At 43.7% G+C, this 24286-nt stretch overlaps 1 long non-coding RNA gene across 1 annotated transcript; it reads right to left on the bottom strand.

Annotated features, from left to right (window-relative positions):
- Positions 1-231: 231 nt before the first annotated feature.
- On the bottom strand, positions 232-23639 carry LOC144489984 (uncharacterized). Its single transcript, XR_013497118.1, has 3 exons — positions 23505-23639; positions 12599-12711; positions 232-345 (listed from the first exon to the last, which is right to left on the bottom strand). It is a non-coding gene; the product is annotated as an uncharacterized LOC144489984 (long non-coding RNA).
- Between the last annotated feature and the right edge of the window lie 647 nt (positions 23640-24286).

Raw genomic sequence — 24286 nt, 5'->3', positions numbered from 1 at the left:
ATTTTGTCACCAAACAGCTAAATCTTAAGAGCAGCATTTCTTTATTCTTCGGGCACAGTTTCACGTTCCCCTACCGGCCAGACTCAGGTTGTGACTATCGATTGGTCTTGCCCACCCCCAAACACCTCCCAAATGTTGGCCAACCCCGACCTCTCCCAACTTGGTGCAAGGCTGGGTGAGGCCTACAGGCTGGATGGCCAACTCTGAAGCAAAGATAAACATCAACACTCACTTGTGCTCATGAGGGAGACCATGCCGACCGTGCCAATTCCGTGTACCCCATTCAGAGCCTTCACTGGAACCGATCCAAACCACTTTCCAGACATCACAGCCAGCGAGGAGCTTCTGGAAACACGGACAGGGTAAAGCAGTGAGTGAGTCAGGCAGCACACTGTCCCCCATCAAACACTCCCAGGACAGGTACACCACGGGGATAGATACAGAGTAAAGCTCCCTCTACACTGTCCCCCATCAAACACTCCCAGGACAGGTACACCACAGGGTTAGCTACAGAGTAAAGCTCCCTCTACACTGTCCCCCATCAAGAGTTGGTGGGAGCGGAGGTCCTTAATACAATTACTGTTACTAAGGAGGTGGTGCTTGGTAGACTAATAGGACTGAAGGTAGACAAGTCCCTGGGCCCGGATCTAATGCATCCCAGGGTACTGAAAGAAATGGCTGAGGTAATAGCAGATACGTTAGTAGTAATTTATCAAAATTCGCTGGACTCTGGGGTAGTGCCGGCTGACTGGAAAACAGCTACTGTTACGCCGCTGTTTAAAAAAGGAAGTAGACAAAAGGCGGGTAACTACAGGCCGGTTAGCTTAACGTCCGTAGTTGGGAAGATGCTAGAGTCCATTATTAAAGAGGAAATGAATAAGAATGGTTCGATCAAGCAGACGCAGCATGGATTCATGAAAGGAAAGTCGTGTTTGACGAATCTACTGGACTTTTATGAAGATGTCACGAGTGCGGTTGACAGAGGGGAACCGGTGGACGTGGTGTTTTTAGATTTCCAGAAGGCGTTCGATAAGGTGCCTCACAAAAGGTTGCTGCAGAAGATTGGGGTACACGGAGCTCGGGGTAAGGTGTTGGCGTGGATTGGGGATTGGCTATCTAACAGGAAGCAGAGAGTTGGGATAAATGGGTGCTTTTCTGGTTGGCAGTTGGTGACCAGTGGCGTGCCGCAGGGATCGGTGCTGGGGCCTCAATTGTTTACCATTTACATAGATGATCTGGAGGAGGGGACTGAATCTAGGGTATTCAAGTTTGCTGATGACACGAAGGTGAGTGGGAAAGCGAATTGCGTGGAGGACGCGGAAAGTCTGCAGAGAGATTTGGATAGGCTGAGCGAGTGGGCGAGGATCTGGCAGATGGAATATAACGTTAGCAAATGTGAGGTTATCCACTTTGGAAGAAATAATAGTAAATTGGAATATTATTTAAATGGAGAAAAATTACATCGTGCGACTGTGCAGAGGGACCTGGGGGTCCTTGTGCACGAATCGCAAAAACTCAGTCTGCAGGTGCAGCAGGTGATCAAGAAGGCGAATGGAATGTTGGCCTTTATCGCGAGGGGGACAGAATATAAAAGCAGGGAGGTCTTGCTGCAACTGTACAAGGCACTGGTGAGGCCGCAACTAGAGTACTGTGTGCAGTTTTGGTCCCCTTATTTGCGAAAGGATATATTGGCCTTGGAGGGAGTGCAGAGAAGGTTCACCAGGTTGATACCGGAGATGAGGGGTGTAGCTTATGAGGAGAGATTGAACAGATTGGGTCTGTACTCGTTGGAGTTTAGAAGGATGAGGGGTGATCTTATAGAGACATATAAGATAATGAAGGGGCTGGATAGGGTAGAGGTGGAGAGATTCTTTCCAATTAGAAGGGAAACCAGAACTAGAGGGCACAGCCCCAAAATAAGGGGGGGCCGGTTCAGAACAGAGTTGAGGGGGAACTTCTTCTCTCAGAGGGTAGTGAATCTCTGGAATTCTCTGCCCATTGAAGTGGTGGAGGCTTCCTCGTTGAATATGTTTAAATCACGGGTAGATAGTTTTCTGATCGATAAGGGAATTAGGGGATATGGGGAGCAGGCGGGTAAGTGGAACTGATTCGCCTCAGATCAGCCATGATCTGTTGAATGGCGGGGCAGGCTCGAAGGGCCAGATGGCCTACTCCTGCTCCTATTTCTTATGTTCTTATAAACACTCCCAGGACAGGTACAGCACGGGGTTAGATGCAGAATAAAGCTCCCTCTACACTGTCCCCTATCAAACACTCCCAGGACAAGTACAGCACGGGGTTAGATACAGAGTAAAGCTCCCTCTCCACTGTCCCCATCAAACACTCCCAGGACAGGTACACCACGGGGTTAGATACAGAGTAAAGCTCCCACTACACTGTCCCCATCAAACACACCCAGGACAGGTACAGCACGGGGTTAGATACAGAGTAAAGCTCCCTCTACACTGTCCCTATCAAACACAGTAAGAAGTTTAACAACACCAGGTTAAAGTCCAACAGGTTTATTTGGTAGCAAAAGCCACACAAGCTTTCGAGGCTTGTGTGGCTTTTGCTACCAAATAAACCTGTTGGACTTTAACCTGGTGTTGTTAAACTTCTTACTGTGTTTACCCCAGTCCAACGCCGGCATCTCCACATCATGACTATCAAACACTCCCAGGACAGGTACAGCACGGGGTTACATACAGAGTAAAGAATTTTAGTTGCTGGAACTGCTTGTATTAAAGTTAATCATTCGCTCCAATAATTTTCTCAGCAATTAATGAATTATTTGTTAATATTGAAAGCTCTGAATTGATGCTAACTTAATGAGTTTCTTCACACATTGGACCAACATATTTGACGTCGGTTTTCACTCATTAGGGGCTCTTTATTTAGGTTGATCATCGATTATTAATTACCAATTCAGGACCATCACAAAATGCTTGGATTATTTCCTTCAGACTGTCCCGTGATTGGGACTAATAATCAATAGTTAGAATCGTGATATTATCTGATTTAGTTGGGGGAATTTTCCCGTCCCGCCCACCACGGGAATTGTAGGTTTGGCGGGGGGGAGGGGGGGCATGCACAGGATCGTTGACGTTTGGTGGGATTTTCCGATATTGGGGGTGAGTGCGGCAGTAAAATCCTGTCCACTGTGTCAAAACTGATTCACTATTCATTGTCAAATTAATCTCAAACACTGACGAGACGGAGTACAGGAAAGAGACAGAGAATCTGGTGAACTGGAACAGTGACAATAATCTCTCCCTCAACGTCAACACAACGAAGGAGATTGTCATCGACTTCAGGAAGCGTAGTGGAGGACATGTCCCTGTCTACATCAACGGGGATGAATAGTAAAGGTCGAGAGCTTCAGGTTTTTAGGTGTCCACATCACCAAAGACCTGTCTTGGTTCCCCCCATGGCGACGCTATAGTTAAAAACAAAGAACAATACAGCACAGGAACAGGCCCTTCGGCCCTCCAAGCCCGCGCCGCTCCCTGGTCCAAACTGGACCATTCTTTTGTATCCCTCCATTCCCACTCCAGCCCACCAACGCCTCTACTTTCTCAGGAGGCTAAGGAAATTGGCATGTCCACTACGACTCTCACCAACGTCTCCAGATGCACCACAGAAAACATTCTTTCTGGTTGTATCACAGCTTGGTATGACTCCTGCTCTGTCCAAGACCACAAGGAACTACAAAGGCTTGTGAATGTAGCCCAGTCCATCACACAAAACCAACCTCCCATCCATCGACTGCGTCCACACTTCCCGTTGCCTCGGGGAAAAGCAGCCAGCAGAATCAAGGACCCCACGCACCCCGCACATACTCTCTTCACGAATCTACCCCGAATCCTCAGACTATGACCCCTGGTTCTGGACTCCCCCACCATCGGGAATATCCTCCCTGCATCGACCCTGTCTAGTCCTGTTAGAATTTTATAAGTCTCTATGAGATCCCCCCTCATTCATCTGAACAGATAACGTGAATATTAATGCAAAACATGTTAAGTGACGGGACAAGCACTAATTGAGATAAATTAAATATTAACATCGAATCGGCTAATCGCCAGGACAAACACACAGTTAGATCTGATTGTTAAATGTGTTAATGGACAGGAGAAGCACAACTTCAGATAAATCTGATATTAGTCCAGAGAATATCCGCTGATATATTACACACTAGTTTAGATAACTTGACTATTAATAATAAATCTGTTGAACACGGAACAATTGTGTTTGGATAAAGTAAATCTGATGATTAAATGTGTGAACGAACTGGAGAGAGACAAGTTTAGGAAAATCAGTCAATCGATATACATAAATTCAAATGGAGTGAAAATTGAACTTCCACCCCAGACCCGATCGAAATCTGAGTGAAACTTGAGCAAAATTTGCCAAATGTTGGCCTGAAATTTGACATATATTTGACGGACGTTTGACCAAAATTTGCCCGATATTTAACTGAGGTTTGAGGTAAATCCGAGGGAAATTTGGGGTAAATTGAAGTAAATTATGGGGTAAATTTAAGGGTAAATCGTGAGCTATATTTGAGGAAAATTTGGGGTAAATGAGTGTAAATTTTGAGGTAAATTTGAGGTGGGTTTTTAGCTAAATTTGACCTACATTTTGAGGTAATTTTTGATGTAAATTTGAGCTAAACTGTGAGCCACGTTTTGGGTAATTTTTAAGGTAAATTTGGGTAAAACTTGAGGTAAATTATGGGGTACATTTTGAGGTCAATTTTGGGTAAATTTTGTGGTAAACTTGAGGCAAATTTTGAGGTAAATTAGAGTCAAATTCTGAGGTAAATTCTGAGGTAAATAGTGAGATAAATGTTGAGGTAAATATTGAGAAAAATTTTGCAGAAAGCTTGGGGTAAATTATAGGGTATATTTTGAGCTAAATTTGACGTGAGCTTTGAGTCAAATCTGGGGTAACCTTTGACCTAAATTTTGAGGCAAAATTTGAGGTAAATTTTGAGATAAATTATGATATAATTTGAGGAGGGGGGCAGGGCCTGGGGAGCAGGGGGAGGGGCATGGGGAGAAGGGAGCGGGGCTTGGGGAGGAGGGGGCGGGGCCTGGGGGAGGGGCGGGGCCTGGGGTGGAGGGGCGGGGCCTGGGGAGGAGGGGCGGGCCTGGGGAGGAGGGGGCAGGGCCTGGGGGTGAGGGGGCGGGGACTGGGGGTGAGGGGGCATGGCCTGGGAGTGAGAGGCAGGACCTGGGGGTGAGGGGGCGGGGTCTCGGGGTGAGGGGGCGGGGTCTGGGGATGAGGGGGCGGGGCTTGGGAATGTGGGGGGGCCTGGGAATGAGGCGGCGGGGCCTGGGAATGAGGGGGCGGGGCCTGGGAATGCGGGGGTGGGGCCTGTTGGTGAAGGGCGGGGCCTGGGGTGAGGGGGCTGGCTTGGGGGTGACGGGGCGCGTCTGGGGTGAGGGGGCGGGGCCTGGGGGTGAGGGGGCAGGCCTGGTGGCGAGGGGGCGGGGCCTGGGAATGAGGGGGCGGGGCCTGGGGATGAGGGGGCGGGCCTGTGAATGAGGGGGTGGGGCCTGGGAATGAGGGGCGGGGCATGGGAATGAGGGGGCGGGGCCTTGCAGCTCTCGTTCCCCAATCCAGAGTCATTCAGTAATGAAACAGATGGACATGAAGGGGTAATTTATCATGGCCAATCCACCAAATCTACACATCTTTGGACTGTGGGAGGAAACCGGAGCAGCCGGAGGAAACCCCTGCAGACACGGGGAGAACGTGCAAACTCCACACAGACTGTGACCCGAGCCAGGAATCGAACCCGGGTCCCTGGCGCTGTGCGACAGCAGTCCTAACCACCGTGCCAAATATGGATATAAATTGTCATGAAATAATCCAGCGACAGCGACGAGAGATGAATTACAAAACATATTCAGGAAAATATATCTCAATAATTAATCAATAAGTGAAATCAATAAATGATGAGATGTGTGGATTAATAACAAGTTAATGAGTAGCTAAGCTGATAATACAGTAATGCTCAATGAATCAGTTCGGATAATAATCTCTCCCTCAATTCAACAAAACGAAGGAGATTGTCATCGACATCAGGAAGAGTAGTGGGGAACACGCCCCGTCTACATCAATGGGGACAAAGTAGAAATGGGCGACAGCTTCAAATTTTTAAGTGTCCAGATCACCAACACTATAGTTAAGAAAACCCCACCAACAAGACGAAGGAAATTTGGCCTGTCCGCGACAACTCTCACCAAGATGTGCGGGTCAGGTTGATTGTCCATGCTAAAATTGCCCCTTACTGTCCTGAGATGCGTAGGTTAGAGGGATTAGCGGGTAAACGTGTAGGGATATAGGAGTAGGGCCTGGGTGGGATTGTGGTCGGTGCAGACTTGATGGGCCGAATGGCCTGTTTCTGCATTGTAGGGTTTCTATGATTTCCTAACTTTTACAGGTGCACCATAGAAAGCATTCTTTCTGGTTGTATCACAGCTTGGTCTGGTTCCTGCTCTGACCAAGACTGCAAGAAACTACAAAAGGTCGTGAATGTAGTCCAATCCATCACGCAAACCAGCCTCCCATCCATTGGCCCTGTCTACACTTCCTACTGCCTCGGGAAAGCAGCCAGCATAATCAAGTACCCCACACACGCCGGACATTCCCTCTTCCACCTTCTCCCATCGGGAAAAAGATACAAAACTTTGATGACACGTACCGACCAACTCAAGAACAGCTTCTTCCCTGCTGCCATCAGACTTTTGAATGGACCAACCTTATATTAAGTTCATCTTTCTCTTACACCCTAGCTGTGACTGTAACACTATATTCTGCACTCTCTCCTTTCCTTCTCTATGAATGGTATGCTTTGTCTGTATAAACTGCAAGACACAATTCTTTTCATTGTGTCTCAATACATGTGACAATAATAAATCAAATCAAATCAAAAGACAGATGATCTGCGGGGGAAAATGGAGGAATATCTGTTTTTGTTTATCCAGCAGATGTTAGAAACTTTCAAGGTGATTTAGACAGGTTGAGTGAGTGGGCAAATACATGGCAGCTGCTGTATAACGTGGATTCAGTGTGAAATTATCCACTTCGGACAGAGGAACAGAATGGCAGAGTGTTATTCACATGGCGATCGATTGGGAAACAGCGAGCAGCCAAGAAGGCAAATGGTACGTTGGCCTTCATTGCGACAGGACTTGAGTACAGGAGCGGGGATGTCTGTCTGCAGCTGTACAGGGCCTTGGGGAGACCACACCTGGAGCATCGTGCGCAGCTTTGGTCTCCTTATCAAAGAAAGGATGTACTTGCCACAGAGGGAGTGCGGCCAAAGTTCACCAGGCTGATTCCTGGGATGGTGGGATTGTCGTACGAGGAGAGATTGGGTCGACTGGGTCCTGTATTGAGTTTAGAAGAATGAGGGGGTGAGGGTCTGATTGAAAGGTATGAAATTCTGACAGGGCTGGGCAGACTGGATACAGGGATGTCGTTTCCTCCGGCGGGTGGGGAAGAGTCTGGAACAAGGGGTCACAGTCTCAGGATACAGGGGAGACCATTAGGGACACAGATGAGGAGAAATTTCTTCACTCAGAGGGTGGTGAACCTGTGGAATTCTCTACCACAGAACGCAGTGGAGGTCAAATCACTGAATATATATTGAAGGAGGAAATGGATAGATTTCTCGACTCTGAATGTGCCAAAGAGAGGAGTGGGGGAGAGAGCGGGAGTGTGGTGTGGAGAGAGAGGGACAGCCATGATCATATTGAATGGTGGAGCAGGCTCCGAGGCCGACTCCTGCTCCTAGTCTCTCTGCTTCTATCCGGGGAGAGGTGGCAATTTCTGCAAGTTTATAAATAAGAGGAGGAAGTTGTGTTAGAAAAAATATGACAGAGTGAGGAACAATAGGCTGTCCATAGCAGGGCCCAGCTCAGAACATCCACAGGACCGCACCCAGCGAGAGATGCAAACGAGAGAGAGGAGAGAGACAGAGCTGGGACAGTGTGTGTGTGAGTGTGTGTGTGTGTGAGAGAGCGTCTGCGTGTGTTCAGAACATGGAACCTGAGCAGACACCAACGTCCCAAACACTGTCTGCTGTTCACTCATTAACAATACGGTCGGGAACGGCAAGGCTGAATTCCAGATTCTCCCCCCAAAAAAACACACCAAACAAATGGGGAGAATAACGGCCGTGTCAAAATGAGGGAGGGGTGGGGGGGATTGAAGAGGGAAGAATTTCTTTCTCTCCGAGCGTGCTGAGTCTCTGGAACTCTCGTTCCCAGAAGGCGGTAGGTGTGGGGGTTCTGGATTCTGGATTAGCGAGGGATGGGAGGTGAAAGGTTATCGGGGGGGGGACGGTGAGGCGGGAATGTGGGGGTTTGAGGTTACAATCAGATCAGCCGTGATCTTATGGAACGGGGGAGCAGGGCTCGAGGGGCAGAGTGGCCTCCTCCTGACTCTAATCCGTACGTTGGGATGGGAATCAGGCTACAATGATTCCAGTGTGGAATGTTAAAGTCAGGTATCACCAAGGGGTGAGTAATCCCTGGACAAAACCGTGCAGAGTGGGGTGAGGGAATGGGAGTGCCTTACACTGATAGATCCTTACCCAACACTGACCCATCAACATACGTGTCTGATATAAATATATTTTTATTCATTTGTGGGACACGGGCGTCACCGGCTGGACAGCATTTATTGCCCATTCCTAGTTGCCCTTGGAGAGTCAACCACATTGCTGTGGCTCTGGAGTCACATGTAGGCCAGACTGGGTAAGGACGGCAGATTTCCTTCCCTAAAGGACATCAGTGAGGTGGGTTAGTGATGGGTTTTTCCCACAATCATTGAATCCCTACAGTGCAGGAGGAGGCCATTTGGCCCATCGAGCCTTCACCCACTTCCCACCCAGGCCCTATCCCCGTAACCCCTCGCATTTACCCTGCTAATCCCCCTGACACAAAAGGGGCAATTTAGCATGGCCAATTAACCTAACCTGCACATCATTGGAGTGTGGGAGGAAACCGGAGCACCCGGAGGAAACCCACGCAGACATGGGGAGAACGTGCAGACTCCGCACACACAGTGACCAGAGGCTGGAATTGAACCCGGGTCCCTGGTGCTGTGAGGCAGCGGTGCTAACCACAATCGACAATTGGGTAAACTGGGGTTGTTCTCCCTGGAAAGACGGAGGATGAGGGGAGACTTAATAGAGGTGTATAAAATTATGAAAGGCATAGATAGGGTGAACGGTGGGAAGCTTTTCCCCAGGTCGGTGGTGATGTTCACGAGGGGTCAAAGGTTCAAGGTGAAGAGGGGGAGGTTTAACACAGATATCAGAAGAACATATTTTACACAGAGGGTGGTGGGGGCCTGGAATGCGCTGCCAGGCAAGGTGGTGGAGGCGGACACACTGGGAACGTTTAAGACTTATCGAGACAGCCATATGAACGGAGTGGGAATGGAGGGAGACAAAAGAATGGTCTAGTTTGGACCAGGGAGCGGCGCGGGCTTGGAGGGCCGAAGGGCCTGTTCCTGTGCTGTATTGTTCTTTGTTCTTTGTAATAGATTCTTAATTCCAGATATTTTTTATTGAATTCATATTCCAACACCTGCCGTGGCGGGATTTGAACTCGGTCCCCCAGAACATTAGCTGAGTTTCTGGATTAAGAGTCTGGCGATAATACCATCATAGAACAGAGAACAGTACAGCACAGAACAGGCCCTTCGGCCCACGTTGTTGTGCCGAGCTTTGTCTGAAACCCAGATCAAGCTATTTCCTCCCTATCATCCCGAAGTACTCCATGTGCCTATCCAATAGCTTCTTAAATGTTCCTAAAGTTTCGGACTCCACTATCCCTGCAGGCAGTCCATTCCACACCCCAACCACTCTCTGAGTAAAAAACCTACCTCGGACATCCTTCCTATATCTCCCACCATGAACCCAATAGTTATGCCCCCTAGTTACCACTCCATTCACCCAAGGAAATAGTCTTTGAACGTTCACTCTATCTATCCCCCTCATCATTTTATAAACCTCTATTGAGTCTCCTCTCAACCTCCTCCGCTCCAAAGAGAAAAGCCCAAGTTCCCTCAACCTTTCCTCAAAAGACCTACCCTCCAAACCAGGCAGCATCCTGGTAAATCTCCTTTGCACTCTTTCCAGTGTCTCCACATCCTTCTTATAGTGAGGTGACCAGAACTGCACACAATATTCCAAATGTGGTCTCACCAAGGTCCTGTACAGTTGCAGCATAACCCCACGGCTCTTAAACTCCAACCCCCTGTTAATGAACGCCAACACACTATAGGCCTTCCTCACGGCTCTATCCACTTGAGTGGCAACCTTCAGAGATCTATGGATATGAACCCCAAGATCTCTCTGTTCCTCCACATTCTTCAGAACCCTACCTTTGACCCTGTAATCCACATTTCAATTTGTCCTACCAAAATGAATCACCTCGCATTTGTCAGGGTTAAACTCCATTTGCCATTTTTCGGCCCAGCTCTGCATCCTATCTATATCTCTTTGCAGCCTACAACAGCCCTCCACCTCATCCACTACTCCACCAATCTTGGTGTCATCAGCAAATTTACTGATCCATCCTTCAGCCCCCTCCTCCAAGTCATTTATAAAAATGACAAATAGCAGAGGACCAAGCACTGATCCCTGTGGCACTCCGCTGGTAACCGGTTTCCAGTCCGGAAATTTTCCATCCACCACCACCCTCTGTCTTCTGTTAGATATGATGTGGAGATGCCGGCGTTGGACTGGGGCAAGCACAGTAAGAAGTCTCACAACACCAGGTTAAAGTCCAACAGGTTTATTTGGTAGCAAATACCATAAGCTTTCGGAGCGCTGCCCCTTCGTCAGATGGAGTGGTTATCTGAACTGATAACCACTCCATCTGACGAAGGGGCAGCGCTCCGAAAGCTTATGGTATTTGCTACCAAATAAACCTGTTGGACTTTAACCTGGTGTTGTGAGACTTCTTATTCTGTTAGATAGCCAGTTACCTATCCAATCGGCCAAACTTCCCTCTATCCCACACATCCTTACTTTCTTCATAAGCCGACCATGGGGGACTTTATCAAACGCCTTACTAAAATCCATGTATATGACATCAACTGCACTACCTTCATCTACATACTTAGTTACCTCCTCAAAAAATTCTATCAAATTTGTGAGGCAAGACTTGCCCTTCACAAATCCGTGCTGACCATCCCGGATTAAGCTGCATCTTTCTAAATGGTCGTAAATCCTATCCCTGAGGACCTTTTCCATCAACTTACCAACCACCGAAGCAAGACTAACCGGCCTATAATTACCAGAGTCATTTCTATTCCCTTTCTTAAACAGAGGAACCACATTCGCCACTCTCCAGTCCTCTGGCACCACACCCGTGGACAGTGAGGACGCAAAGATCAATGCCAAAGGCTCTGCTATCTCATCCCTTGCCTCCCAAAGACTCCTAGGATATATTTCATCAGGCCCAGGGGACTTATCAACTTTCAGTTTATTCAAAATTGCTAGTACATCTTCCCTCCGAACATCTACTTCCTCCAGCCTATCAGCCTGTGACACCCTCTCTTCCTCAAAAACATGGCCCCTCTCCTTGGTGAACACCGAAGAAAAGTATTCATTCATCACCTCTCCTATCTCTTCTGACTCCATGCACAAATTCCCCCTGCCGTCCTTGATCGGCCCCAACCTCACCCTGGTCATTCTTTTATTCCTCACATAAGAGTAAAAAGCCTTGGGGTTTTCCTTGATCTGACCCGCCCCCTCCTAGCTCTCTTAAGCCCCTTTTTCAGCTCATTTCTTGCTAACTTGTAACCCTCCATCGAGCCAACTGAACCTTGTTTTCTCAACCTTACATATGCTTCCTTCTTCCTCTTGACAAGACATTCCAACTCTTTTGTGAACCATGGTTCCCTCACTCGGCCATTTCCTCTCTGCCTGGCAGGGACATACCTATCAAGGACACGCAGTATTTTATGTTCAATATTTTATGATATTTTATATCACCTCCACCCAATATCATCTCTGAATATTTCCAGTCCCGTCAAGGGCAATGGCTAACTGGGGAATAGATATGGGGAAACTGGGCTGAGACAGGACTGAGATGAGTTAATATTGGCATCAGCGATTGTGTAAGACGAACGAATTATTAGACCGATTAATAATATTCCTCAGAATGTCCGTAAAACAGAACAGAGACATGTCAGCCATTTTGGACATGTTTATGGCAGCCATTTGAACATGCTCACAGCAGCCGTTTTGGACTTGTTCACAGTGGCCATTTTGGACATGTCCACGGTGGCCATTTTGGACATGTTCACTGTGGCCATTTTGGACATGTTCACGGTCACCATTTTGTCACCAAACAGCTAAATCTTAAGAGCAGCATTTCTTTATTCTTCAGACACAGTTTCATGATCCCCCATCGGCCAGACTCAGGTTGTGATATCGATTGGTCTTGCCCGCCCCCAAACACCCCCCAAATGTTGGCCAACCCCGACCTCTCCCAACTTGGTGCAAGGCTGGGTGAGGCCTACAGGCTGGATGGCCAACTCTGAAGCAAAGATAAACATCAACACTCACTTGTGCTCATGAGGGAGACCATGCCGACCGTGCCAATTCCGTGTACCCCATTCAGAGCCTTCACTGGAACCGATCCAAACCACTTTCCAGACATCACAGCCAGCGAGGAGCTTCTGGAAACACGGACAGGGTAAAGCAGTGAGTGAGTCAGGCAGCACACTGTCCCCCATCAAACACTCCCAGGACAGGTACAGCACGGGGTTAGATACAGAGCAAAGCTCCCTCTACACTGTCCCCTATCAAACACTCCCAGGACAGGTACAGCACGGGGTTAGATACAGAGCAAAGCTCCCTCTACACTGTCCCCTATCAAACACTCCCAGGACAGGTACAGCACGGGGTTAGATACAGAGTAAAGCTCCCTCTACACTGTCCCCTATCAAACACTCACAGGACAGGTACAGCACGGGGTTACATACAGAGTAAAGAATTTTAGTTGCTGGAACTGCTTGTATTAAAGTTAATCATTCGCTCCAATAATTTTCTCAGCAATTAATGAATTATTTGTTAATATTGAAAGCTCTGAATTGATGCTAACTTAATGAGTTTCTTCACACATTGGACCAACATATTTGACGTCGGTTTTCACTCATTAGGGGCTCTTTATTTAGGTTGATCATCGATTATTAATTACCAATTCAGGACCATCACAAAATGCTTGGATTATTTCCTTCAGACTGTCCCGTGATTGGGACTAATAATCAATAGTTAGAATCGTGATATTATCTGATTTAGTTGGGGGAATTTTCCCGTCCCACCCGCCATGGGAATTGTAGGGGGGGGGGGGGGGGGAGGGGGGGCATGCACAGGATCGTTGACGTTTGGTGGGATTTTCCGATATTGGGGGTGAGTGCGGCAGTAAAATCCTGTCCACTGCGTCAAAACTGATTCACTATTCATTGTCAAATTAATCTCAAACACTGACGAGACGGAGTACAGGAAAGAGACAGAGAATCTGGTGAACTGGAACAGTGACAATAATCTCTCCCTCAACGTCAACACAACGAAGGAGATTGTCATCGACTTCAGGAAGCGTAGTGGAGGACATGTCCCTGTCTACATCAACGGGGATGAATAGTAAAGGTCGAGAGCTTCAGGTTTTTAGGTGTCCACATCACCAAAGACCTGTCTTGGTTCCCCCCATGGCGACGCTATAGTTAAAAACAAAGAACAATACAGCACAGGAACAGGCCCTTCGGCCCTCCAAGCCCGCGCCGCTCCCTGGTCCAAACTGGACCATTCTTTTGTATCCCTCCATTCCCACTCCAGCCCACCAACGCCTCTACTTTCTCAGGAGGCTAAGGAAATTGGCATGTCCACTACGACTCTCACCAACGTCTCCAGATGCACCACAGAAAACATTCTTTCTGGTTGTATCACAGCTTGGTATGACTCCTGCTCTGTCCAAGACCACAAGGAACTACAAAGGCTTGTGAATGTAGCCCAGTCCATCACACAAAACCAACCTCCCATCCATCGACTCCATCTACACTTCCCATTGCCAAGGGGAAAATGAGCCAGCAGAATCAAGGACCCCACGCACCCCGCACATACTCTCTTCACGAATCTACCCCGAATCCTCAGACTATGACCCCTGGTTCTGGACTCCCCCACCATCGGGAACATCCTCCCTGCATCGACCCTGTCTCGTCCTGTTAGAATTTTATAAGTCTCTATGAGATCCCCCCTCATTCGTCTGAACAGATAACGTGAATATTAATGCAAAACATGTTAAGTGACGGGACAAGCACTAATTGAGATAAATTAAATATTAACATCGAATCGGCTAATCGCCAGGACAAACACACAGTTAGATCTGATTGTTAAATGTGTTAATGGACAGGAGAAGCACAACTTCAGATAAATCTGATATTAGTCCAGAGAATATCCGCTGATATATTACACACAAGTTTAGATAACTTGACTATTAATAATAAATCTGTAAAACAACAGAACAATTGTGTTTGGATAAATTCGTCAATCGACGAACACAAATTCAGATGCAGTGAAAATTGAACTTCAACCCCGGACTGGACTGAAATCTGAGCGAAATTTGCCGAATGTTGGCTGAAATTTGACATATATTTGACTGACGTTTGACCAAAATGTATCCGATATTTAACTGAAGTTTGAGGTAAATCTGAGGGAAATTTGGGTTAACTTTGAGGTAAATTTTGGGTTAAATTTGAGGGGAATCCTTGAGCTCAATTTTGAGGTAATTTTGAGGTAAATTTGAGGTCATTTTTGAGCTAAATTTGAGGTAAATTTGAGTGTATATTTTGAGTTAAATTTGAGGTAAATTTTGAGCTGAATTTGAGGCACATTTTGAGGTAACTTTTGAGGTAAACTTGAGCTGAACTGTGAGCCAAGTTTTGGGCAACTTTTGAGGTAATTTGGGTAAATCTTGAGGTAAATTATGGGGTAGATTTGCGATAAATTTTGAGGTAACGTTTGAGCTATTTTTTGGGTACATTTGAGGTAAACGTGAGGCAACGTTTGAGGTAAATTGCGAGATAAATGTTGAGGTAAATTTTGAGAAAAATGTTGAGGTATATTTTGAAGTAAGTTTGGGGTAAATTTGATGGTTTATTTTGAGCTAAATTTGACCCGAGTTTGAGGTAAATTTGGGGTGAACTTTGAGCTAATTTTTGGGGGTAAATTTTGAGGAACATTTAGATAACTTGACTATTAATAATAAATCTGTAAAACACGGAACTATTGTGTTTGGATGAAGTAAATCTGACGATTAAATGTGTGAACGAACAGGAGAGAGACAAGTTTAGGAAAATCAGTCAATCGACGAACACAAATTCAGATGTAGTGAAAATTGAACTTCAACACCGGACTGGACTGAAATCTGAGCGAAATTTGCCGAATGTTGGCTGAAATTTGACATATATTTGACTGACGTTTGACCAAAATTTATCCGATATTTAACTGGTGTTTGAGGTAAATCTGAGGGAAATTAGGGCTAACTTTGAGGTAAATTTTGGGGTAAATTTGAGGGGAATCCTTGAGCTCAATTTTGAGGTAATTTTGAGTTAAATTTGAGGTACATTTTGAGGTGGATTTGAGGTCATTTTTGAGCTAAATTTGAGGAAAATTTGGGGTAAATTTGAGTGTACATTTTGAGCTAAATTTGAGGTAAATTTTGAGCTGAATTTGAGGTACATTTTGAGCTGAATTTGAGGCAAATTCTGAGGTAATTTTTGAGGTAAATTTGAGCTGAACTGTGAGCCAAGTTTTGGGCAATTTTTGAGGTAATTTGGGTAAATCTTGAGGTAAATTATGGGGTAGATTTGCGATAAATTTTGAGATAACGTTTGAGCTATTTTTTGGGTACGTTTGAGGTAAACTTGAGGCTAAGTTTGAGGTAAATTGCGAGATAAATGTTGAGGTAAATTTTGAGAAAAATGTTGAGGTATACTTTGAAGTAAGCTTGGGGTAAATTTGATGGTTTATTTTGAGCTAAATTTGACCTGAGTTTGAGGTAAATTTGGGGTGAACTTTGAGCTAATTTTTGGGGGTAAATTTTGAGGAACATTTAGATAACTTGACGATTAACAATAAATCTGTAAGACAACAGAACAATTGTGTTTGGATAAAGTAAATCTGATGATTAAATGTGTGAACGAACAGGAGAGAGACAGGTTTAGGAAAATCAGTCAATCGACGAACACAAATTCAGATGTAGTGAAAATTGAACTTCCACCCAAGACTGGACTGAAATCTGAGTGAAATTTGCCGAATGTTGGCTGAAATTTGACATATATTTGACTGACGTTTGACCAAAATTTATCCGATATTTAACTGAAGTTTGAGGTAAATCTGAGGGAAATTTGGGATAAATTTGAGGTAAATTGTGAGATAAATTTTGGGGTAAATTTGAGGGGAATCCTTGAGCTCAATTTTGAGGTAATTTTGAGTTAAATTTGAGGTACATTTTGAGGTAAATTTGAGGTCATTTTTGAGCTAAATTTGAGGCAAATTCTGAGGTAATTTTTGAGGTAAATTTGAGCTGAACTGTGAGCCAAGTTTTGGGCAATTGTTGAGGTAATTTGGGTAAATCTTGAGGTAAATTGTGGGGTAGATTTGCGATAGATTTTGAGGTAACGTTTGAGCTATTTTTTGGGTAACGTTTGAGGTAAACGTGAGGCAAAGTTTGAGGTAAATTGCGAGATAAATGCTGAGGTAAATTTTGAGAAAAATGTTGAGGTATATTTTGAAGTAAGTTTGGGGTAAATTTGATGGTTTATTTTGAGCTAAATTTGACCTGAGTTTGAGGTAAATTTGGGGTGAACTTTGAGCTAATTTTTGGGGGTAAATTTTGAGGAACATTTAGATAACTTGACTATTAATAATAAATCTGTAAGACAACAGAACAATTGTGTTTGGATAAAGTAAATCTGATGATTAAATGTGTGAACGAACAGGAGAGAGACAAGTTTAGGAAAATCCGTCATTCGACGAACACAAATTCAGATGTAGTGAAAATTGAACTTCCACCCCAGACTGGACTGAAATCTGAGTGAAATTTGCCGAATGTTGGCTGAAATTTGACTGATGTTTGACCAAAATGTATCCGATATTTAACTGAAGTTTGAGGTAAATCTGAGGGAAATTTGGGGTAAATTTGAGGTAAATTGTGAGATAAATTTTGGGGTAAATTTGAGGGGAATCCTTGAGCTCAATTTTGAGGTAATTTTGAGTTAAATTTGAGGTACATTTTGAGCTGAATTTGAGGCAAATTCTGAGGTAATTTTTGAGGTAAATTTGAGCTGAACTGTGAGCCAAGTTTTGGGCAATTTTTGAGGTAATTTGCGTAAATCTTGAGGTAAATTGTGGGGTAGATTTGCGATAAATTTTGAGGTAACGTTTGAGCTATTTTTTGGGTAACGTTTGAGGTAAACGTGAGGCAAAGTTTGAGGTAAATTGCGAGATAAATGCTGAGGTAAATTTTGAGAAAAATGTTGAGGTATATTTTGAAGTAAGTTTGGGGTAAATTTGATGGTTTATTTTGAGCTAAATTTGACCCGAGTTTGAGGTAAATTTGGGGTGAACTTTGAGCTAATTTTTGGCGGTAAAATTTGAGGAACATTTAGATCACTTGACTATTAATAATAAATCTGTAAAACACGGAACTATTGTGTTTGGATAAAGTAAATCTGACGATTAAATGTGTGAACGAACAGGAGAGAGACAAGTTTAGGAAAATCAGTCAATCGCGAACACAAATTCAGATGTAGTGAAAATTGAACTTCAACCCCGGACTGGACTGAAATCTGAGCGAAATTTGCCGAATGTTGGCTGAAATTTGACATATATTTGACTGACGTTTGACCAAAATTTATCCGATATTTAACTGGTGTTTGAGGTAAATCTGAGGGAAATTTGGGCTAACTTTGAGGTAAATTTCGGGGTAAATTTGAGGGGAATCCTTGAGCTCAATTTTGAGGTAATTTTGAGTTAAATTTGAGGTACATTTTAAGGTGGATTTGAGGTCATTTTTGAGCTAAATTTGAGGAAAATTTGGGGTAAATTTGAGTGTACATTTTGAGCTAAATTTGAGGTACATTTTGAGCTGAATTTGAGGCAAATTCTGAGCTGAATTTGAGGCAAATGTTGAGGTAATTTTTGAGGTAAACTTGAGCTGAACTGTGAGCCAAGTTTTGGGCAATTTTTGGGGTAATTTGGGTAAATCTTGAGGTAAATTATGGGGTAGATTTGCGATAAATTTTGAGGTAACGTTTGAGCTATTTTTTGGGTACGTTTGAGGTAAACTTGAGGCAAAGTTTGAGGTAAATTGCGAGATAAATGTTGAGGTAAATTTTGAGAAAAATGTTGAGGTATATTTTGAAGTAAGTTTGGGGTAAATTTAATGGTTTATTTTGAGCTAAGTTTGACCCGTGTTTGAGGTAAATTTGGGGTGAACTTTGAGCTAATGTTTGGGGGTAAATTTTGAGGAACATTTAGATAACTTGACTATTAATAATAAATCTGTAAAACACGGAACTATTGTGTTTGGATAAAGTAAATCTGACGATTAAATGTGTGAACGAACAGGAGAGAGACAAGTTTAGGAAAATCAGTCAATCGACGAACACAAATTCAGATGTAGTGAAAATTGAACTTCAACCCCGGACTGGACTGAAACCTGAGCGAAATTTGCCGAATGTTGGCTGAAATTTGACATATATTTGACTGACGTTTGACCAAAATTTATCCGATATTTAACTGAAGTTTGAGGTAAATCTGAGGGAGATTTGGGCTAACATTGAGGTAAATTTTGGGGTAAATTTGAGGGGAATCCTTGAGCTCAATTTTGAGGTAATTTTGAGTTAAATTTGAGGTCACTTGTGAGCTAAATTTGAGGAAAATTTGGGGTAAATTTGAGTGTACATTTTGAGCTAAATTTGAGGTAAATTTTGAGCTGAATTTGAGGCACATTTTGAGCTGAATTTGAGGCAAATTCTGAGGTAAGTTTTGAGGTAAATTTGAGTTGAACTGTGAGCCAATTTGGGGGCAATTTTTGAGGTAATTTGGGTAAATCCTGAGGTAAATTATGGGGTAGATTTGCGATAAATTTTGAGATAACGTTTGAGCTATTTTTTGGGTACGTTTGAGGTAAACTTGAGGCTAAGTTTGAGGTAAATTGCGAGATAAATGTTGAGGTAAATTTTGAGAAAAATGTTGAGGTATATTTTGAAGTAAGCTTGGGGTAAATATGATGGTTTATTTTGAGCTAAATTTGACCTGAGTTTGAGGTAAATTTGGGGTGACCTTTGAGCTAATTTTTGGGGGTAAATTTTTGAGGAACATTTAGATAACTTGACGATTAATAATAAATCTGTAAGACAACAGAACAATTGTGTTTGGATAAAGTAAATCTGATGATTAAATGTGTGAACGAACAGGAGAGAGACAAGTTTAGGAAAATCCGTCAATCAACGAACACAAATTCAGATGTAGTGAAAATTGAACTTCCACCCCAGACTGGACTGAAATCTGAGTGAAATTTGCCGAATTGTTGGCTGAAATTTGACATATATTTGACTGACGTTTGACCAAAATGTATCCGATATTTAACTGAAGTTTGAGGTAAATCTGAGGGAAATTTGGGGTAAATTTGAGGTAAATTGTGAGATAAATTTTGTGGTAAATTTGAGGGGAATCCTTGAGCTCAATTTTGAGGTAATTTTGAGTTAAATTTGAGGTACATTTTGAGGTAAATTTGAGGTCATTTTTGAGCTAAATTTGAGGAAAATTTGGGGTAAATTTGAGTGTACATTTTGAGCTAAATTTGAGGTACATTTTGAGCTGAATTTGAGGCAAATTCTGAGGTAATTTTTGAGGTAAATTTGAGCTGAACTGTGAGCCATGTTTTGGGCAATTTTTGAGGTAATTTGGGTAAATCTTGAGGTAAATTGTGGGGTAGATTTGCGATAAATTTTGAGGTAACGTTTGAGCTATTTTTTGGGTCACGTTTGAGGTAAACGTGAGGCAAAGTTTGAGGTAAATTGCGAGATAAATGCTGAGGTAAATTTTGACAAAAATGTTGAGGTATATTTTGAAGTAAGTTTGGGGTAAATTTGATGGTTTATTTTGAGCTAAATTTGACCCGAGTTTGAGGTAAATTTGGGGTGAACCTTGAGCTAATTTTTGGCGGTAAATTTTGAGGAACATTTAGATCACTTGACGATTAATAATAAATCTGTAAAACACGGAACTATTGTGTTTGGATAAAGTAAATCTGACGATTAAATGTGTGAACGAACAGGAGAGAGACAAGTTTAGGAAAATCAGTCAATCGCGAACACAAATTCAGATGTAGTGAAAATTGAACTTCAACCCCGGACTGGACTAAAATCTGAGCGAAATTTGCCGAATGTTGGCTGAAATTTGACATATATTTGACTGACGTTTGACCAAAATTTATCCGATATTTAACTGAAGTTTGAGGTAAATCTGAGGGAACTTTGGGCTAACTTTGAGGTAAATTTTGGGGTAAATTTGAGGGGAATCCTTGAGCTCAATTTTGAGGTAATTTTGAGTTAAATTTGAGGTACGTTTTAAGGTGGATTTGAGGTCATTTTTGAGCTAACTTTGAGGAAAATTTGGGGTAAATTTGAGTGTACATTTTGAGCTAAATTTGAGGTACATTTTGAGCTGAATTTGAGGCACATTTTGAGCTGAATTTGAGGCAAATTTTGAGGTAATATTTGAGGTAAACTTGAGCTGAACTGTGAGCCAAGTTTTGGGCAATTATTGGGGTAATTTGGGTAAATCTTGAGGTAAATTATGGGGTAGATTTGCGATAAATTTTGAGGTAACGTTTGAGCTATTTTTTGGGTACGTTTGAGGTAAACGTGAGGCAAAGTTTGAGGTAAATTGCGAGATAAATGTTGAGGTAAATTTTGAGAAAAATGTTGAGGTATATTTTGAAGTAAGTTTGGGGTAAATTTGATGGTTTATTTTGAGCTAAATTTGACCCGTGTTTGAGGTAAATTTGGGGTGAACTTTGAGCTAATGTTTGGGGGTAAATTTTGAGGAACATTTAGATAACTTGACTATTAATAATAAATCTGTAAAACACGGAACTATTGTGTTTGGATAAAGTAAATCTGACGATTAAATGTGTGAACGAACAGGAGAGAGACAAGTTTAGGAAAATCAGTCAATCGACGAACACAAATTCAGATGTAGTGAAAATTGAACTTCAACACCGGACTGGACTGAAATCTGAGCGAAATTTGCCGAATGTTGGCTGAAATTTGACATATATTTGACTGACGTTTGACCAAAATTTATCCGATATTTAACTGAAGTTTGAGGTAAATCTGAGGGAAATTTGGGCTAAACTTTGAGGTAAACTTTGGGGTAAATTGAGGGGAATCCTTGAGCTCAATTTTGAGGTAATTTTGGAGTTAAATTTGAGGTACATTTTGAGGTGGATTTGAGGTCAATTTTTGAGCTAAATTTGAGGAAAATTTGGGGTAAATTTGAGTGTACATTTTGAGCTAAATTTGAGGTAAATTTTGAGCTGAATTTGAGGCAAATTTTGAGCTGAATTTGAGTCAAATTTTGAGGGAATTTTTGAGGTAAATTTGAGCTGAACTGTGAGCCAAGTTTGGGCAATTGTTGAGGTAATTTGGGTAAATCTTGAGGTAAATTATGGGGTAGATTTGCGATAAATTTTGAGGTAACGTTTGAGCTATTTTTTGGGTACGTTTGAGGTAAACTTGAGGCTAAGTTTGAGGTAAATTGCGAGATAAATGTTGAGGTAAATTTTGAGAAAAATGTTGAGGTATATTTTGAAGTAAGCTTGGGGGTAAATTTGATGGTTTATTTTGAGCTAAATTTGACCTGAGTTTGAGGTAAATTTGGGGTGAACTTTGAGCTAATTTTTGGGGGTAAATTTTGAGGAACATTTCGATAACTTGACGATTAATAATAAATCTGTAAGACAACAGAACAATTGTGTTTGGATAAAGTAAATCTGATGATTAAATGTGTGAACGAACAGGAGAGAGACAAGTTTAGGAAAATCCGTCAATCGACGAACACAAATTCAGATGTAGTGAAAATTGAACTTCCACCCCAGATTGGACTGAAATCTGAGTGAAATTTGCCGAATGTTGGCTGAAATTTGACATATATTTGACTGACGTTTGACCAAAATGTATCCGATATTTAACTGAAGTTTGAGGTAAATCTGAGGGAAATTTGGGGTAAATTTGAGGTAAATTGTGAGATAAATTTTGGGGTAAATTTGAGGGGAATCCTTGAGCTCAATTTTGAGGTAATTTTGAGCTAAATGTGAGGTACATTTTGAGGTAAATTTGAGGTCATTTTTGAGCTAAATCTGAGGAACATTTTGAGCTGAATTTGAGGCAAAGTTTGAGGTAATTTTTGAGGTAAATTTGAGCTTAACTGTGAGCCAAGTTTTGGGCAATTTTTGAGGTAATTTGGGAAAATCTTGAGGTAAATTATGGGGTAGATTTGCGATAAATTTTGAGGAAAATTTTGAGCTATATTTTGGGTAACGTTTGAGGTAAACCTGAGGCAAATTTTGAGGTAAGCTTGAGGTAAATTGCGAGATAAATGTTGAGGTAAATTTTGAGAAAAATGTTGAGGTATATTTTGAAGTAAGTTTGGGGTAAATTTGATGGTTTATTTTGAGCTAAATTTGACCCGAGTTTGAGGTAAATTTGCGGTGAACTTTGAGCTAATTTTTGGGGGTAAATTTTGAGGAACATTTAGATAACTTGACGATTAATAATAAATCTGTAAAACACGGAACTATTGTGTTTGGATAAAGTAAATCTGACGATTAAATGTGTGAACAAACAGGAGACAAGTTTAGGAAACTCCGTCAATCGACGAACACAAATTCAGATGGAGTGAATATTGAACTTCAAGTCCAAAATTTTGAGGTAAATTTTGAGAAAAACGTTGAGGTAAATTTTGAAGTAAGTCTGGGGTAAATTTGAGGGTGTATTTTTGAGCTTTGAGGTTAATTTGGGGTAACCCTTGAGCGAGATTTTGAGCCACGTTGTGGGGTAAATGTTGAGGTAAATTCTGAGTTAAATTTGAGGTAAATTTTGAAGAAATTTTGAGCTAAATTTGAGCAAAGTTTTGAAGTAAATTTGGGATAAATTTGTGGTGAAACTTCAGGTAAATTGGAGGCTATTGAGGCGAATGTTAATATTGAGGTAAAATTTGGGGTAAAATTTGTGTTAAATTTGAGGCTGATTTGGGGTAAATTTGAGGATATATTTTGAGCTAAATTTGACTCACGTTTTGAGGTAAATTGGAGAATATTTGAGGTAAATGTTAACATTGGGATAAATTTGGGGTAAATGTTGGGGTCAGTTTGGGGTCAATGTGAATCTTGAGGGATTCTCACTTGGATTCATTCATGTCTTTTCTAATCTCTCTCTTCAATATTCTCCCTTCTCCAAGGCCAAGGGCTGCTCTCCTTCCCCAGGCAGGAGCAGGCCGCACACCAAGCCTCGGCCTCTCCCCGCGGTGCCTGTGCGCCCTCGCCCGCGCCCCGCCCCGACCGCCCGCCTCCCGGGAGTCCCGCTGCTGCCGCCGCCATCTTGGCTGGGGGTCGACAAGGAGGAGGGAGGAGGCGGAGCTTGGGGAGGAGGGGGCGGGGCTTGGGGAATGATGGGGCGGGGCTTGGGGAGGAGGGGGCGGGGCTTGGGGAATGCGGGGCTTGGGGAGAAGGGGCGGGGCATGGAGAGGAGGGGGCGGGGCATGGGGAAGAGGGGGCAGTGGCCGTCGAGGAGGTGGCAGGACCAGGGAGGAGGGGGCGGGGCCGAGGGAAGTTGGGCGGGGAGTGGGGGCGAGGGAAATGGCCTGGGGAGGGGGCGGGGCCTGCGGTGGATGGGGCGGGGCCTTGGGAGGGGCGGGGCCTGGGTGGATGGGGCGGGGCCTGGGGTGGATGGGGCGGGGCCTTGGGAGGGGCGGGGCCTGGGTGGATGGGGCGGGGCCTGGGGTGGATGGGGCGGGGCCTTGGGAGGGGCGGGGCCTGGGGTGGATGGGGCGGGGCCTGGGGTGGATGGGCCGGGCCCTGATGGGGACTGTGCGGGGACAGGGAGGAGGGCGAGGGTTTTGGGAGGAAGGGGCGGGACATGGAGAGGAGGGGGCGGGGCTGGGGCGGAGGGGGCGGGGTCTGGGGAT

Source organism: Mustelus asterias, unplaced genomic scaffold (genome assembly GCF_964213995.1).
Source record: "Mustelus asterias unplaced genomic scaffold, sMusAst1.hap1.1 HAP1_SCAFFOLD_2737, whole genome shotgun sequence".
NCBI lineage: Eukaryota > Metazoa > Chordata > Chondrichthyes > Carcharhiniformes > Triakidae > Mustelus > Mustelus asterias.
Note: the sequence above shows the minus strand (reverse complement) of the source record. Positions and strands in the feature narration are given on the sequence as shown.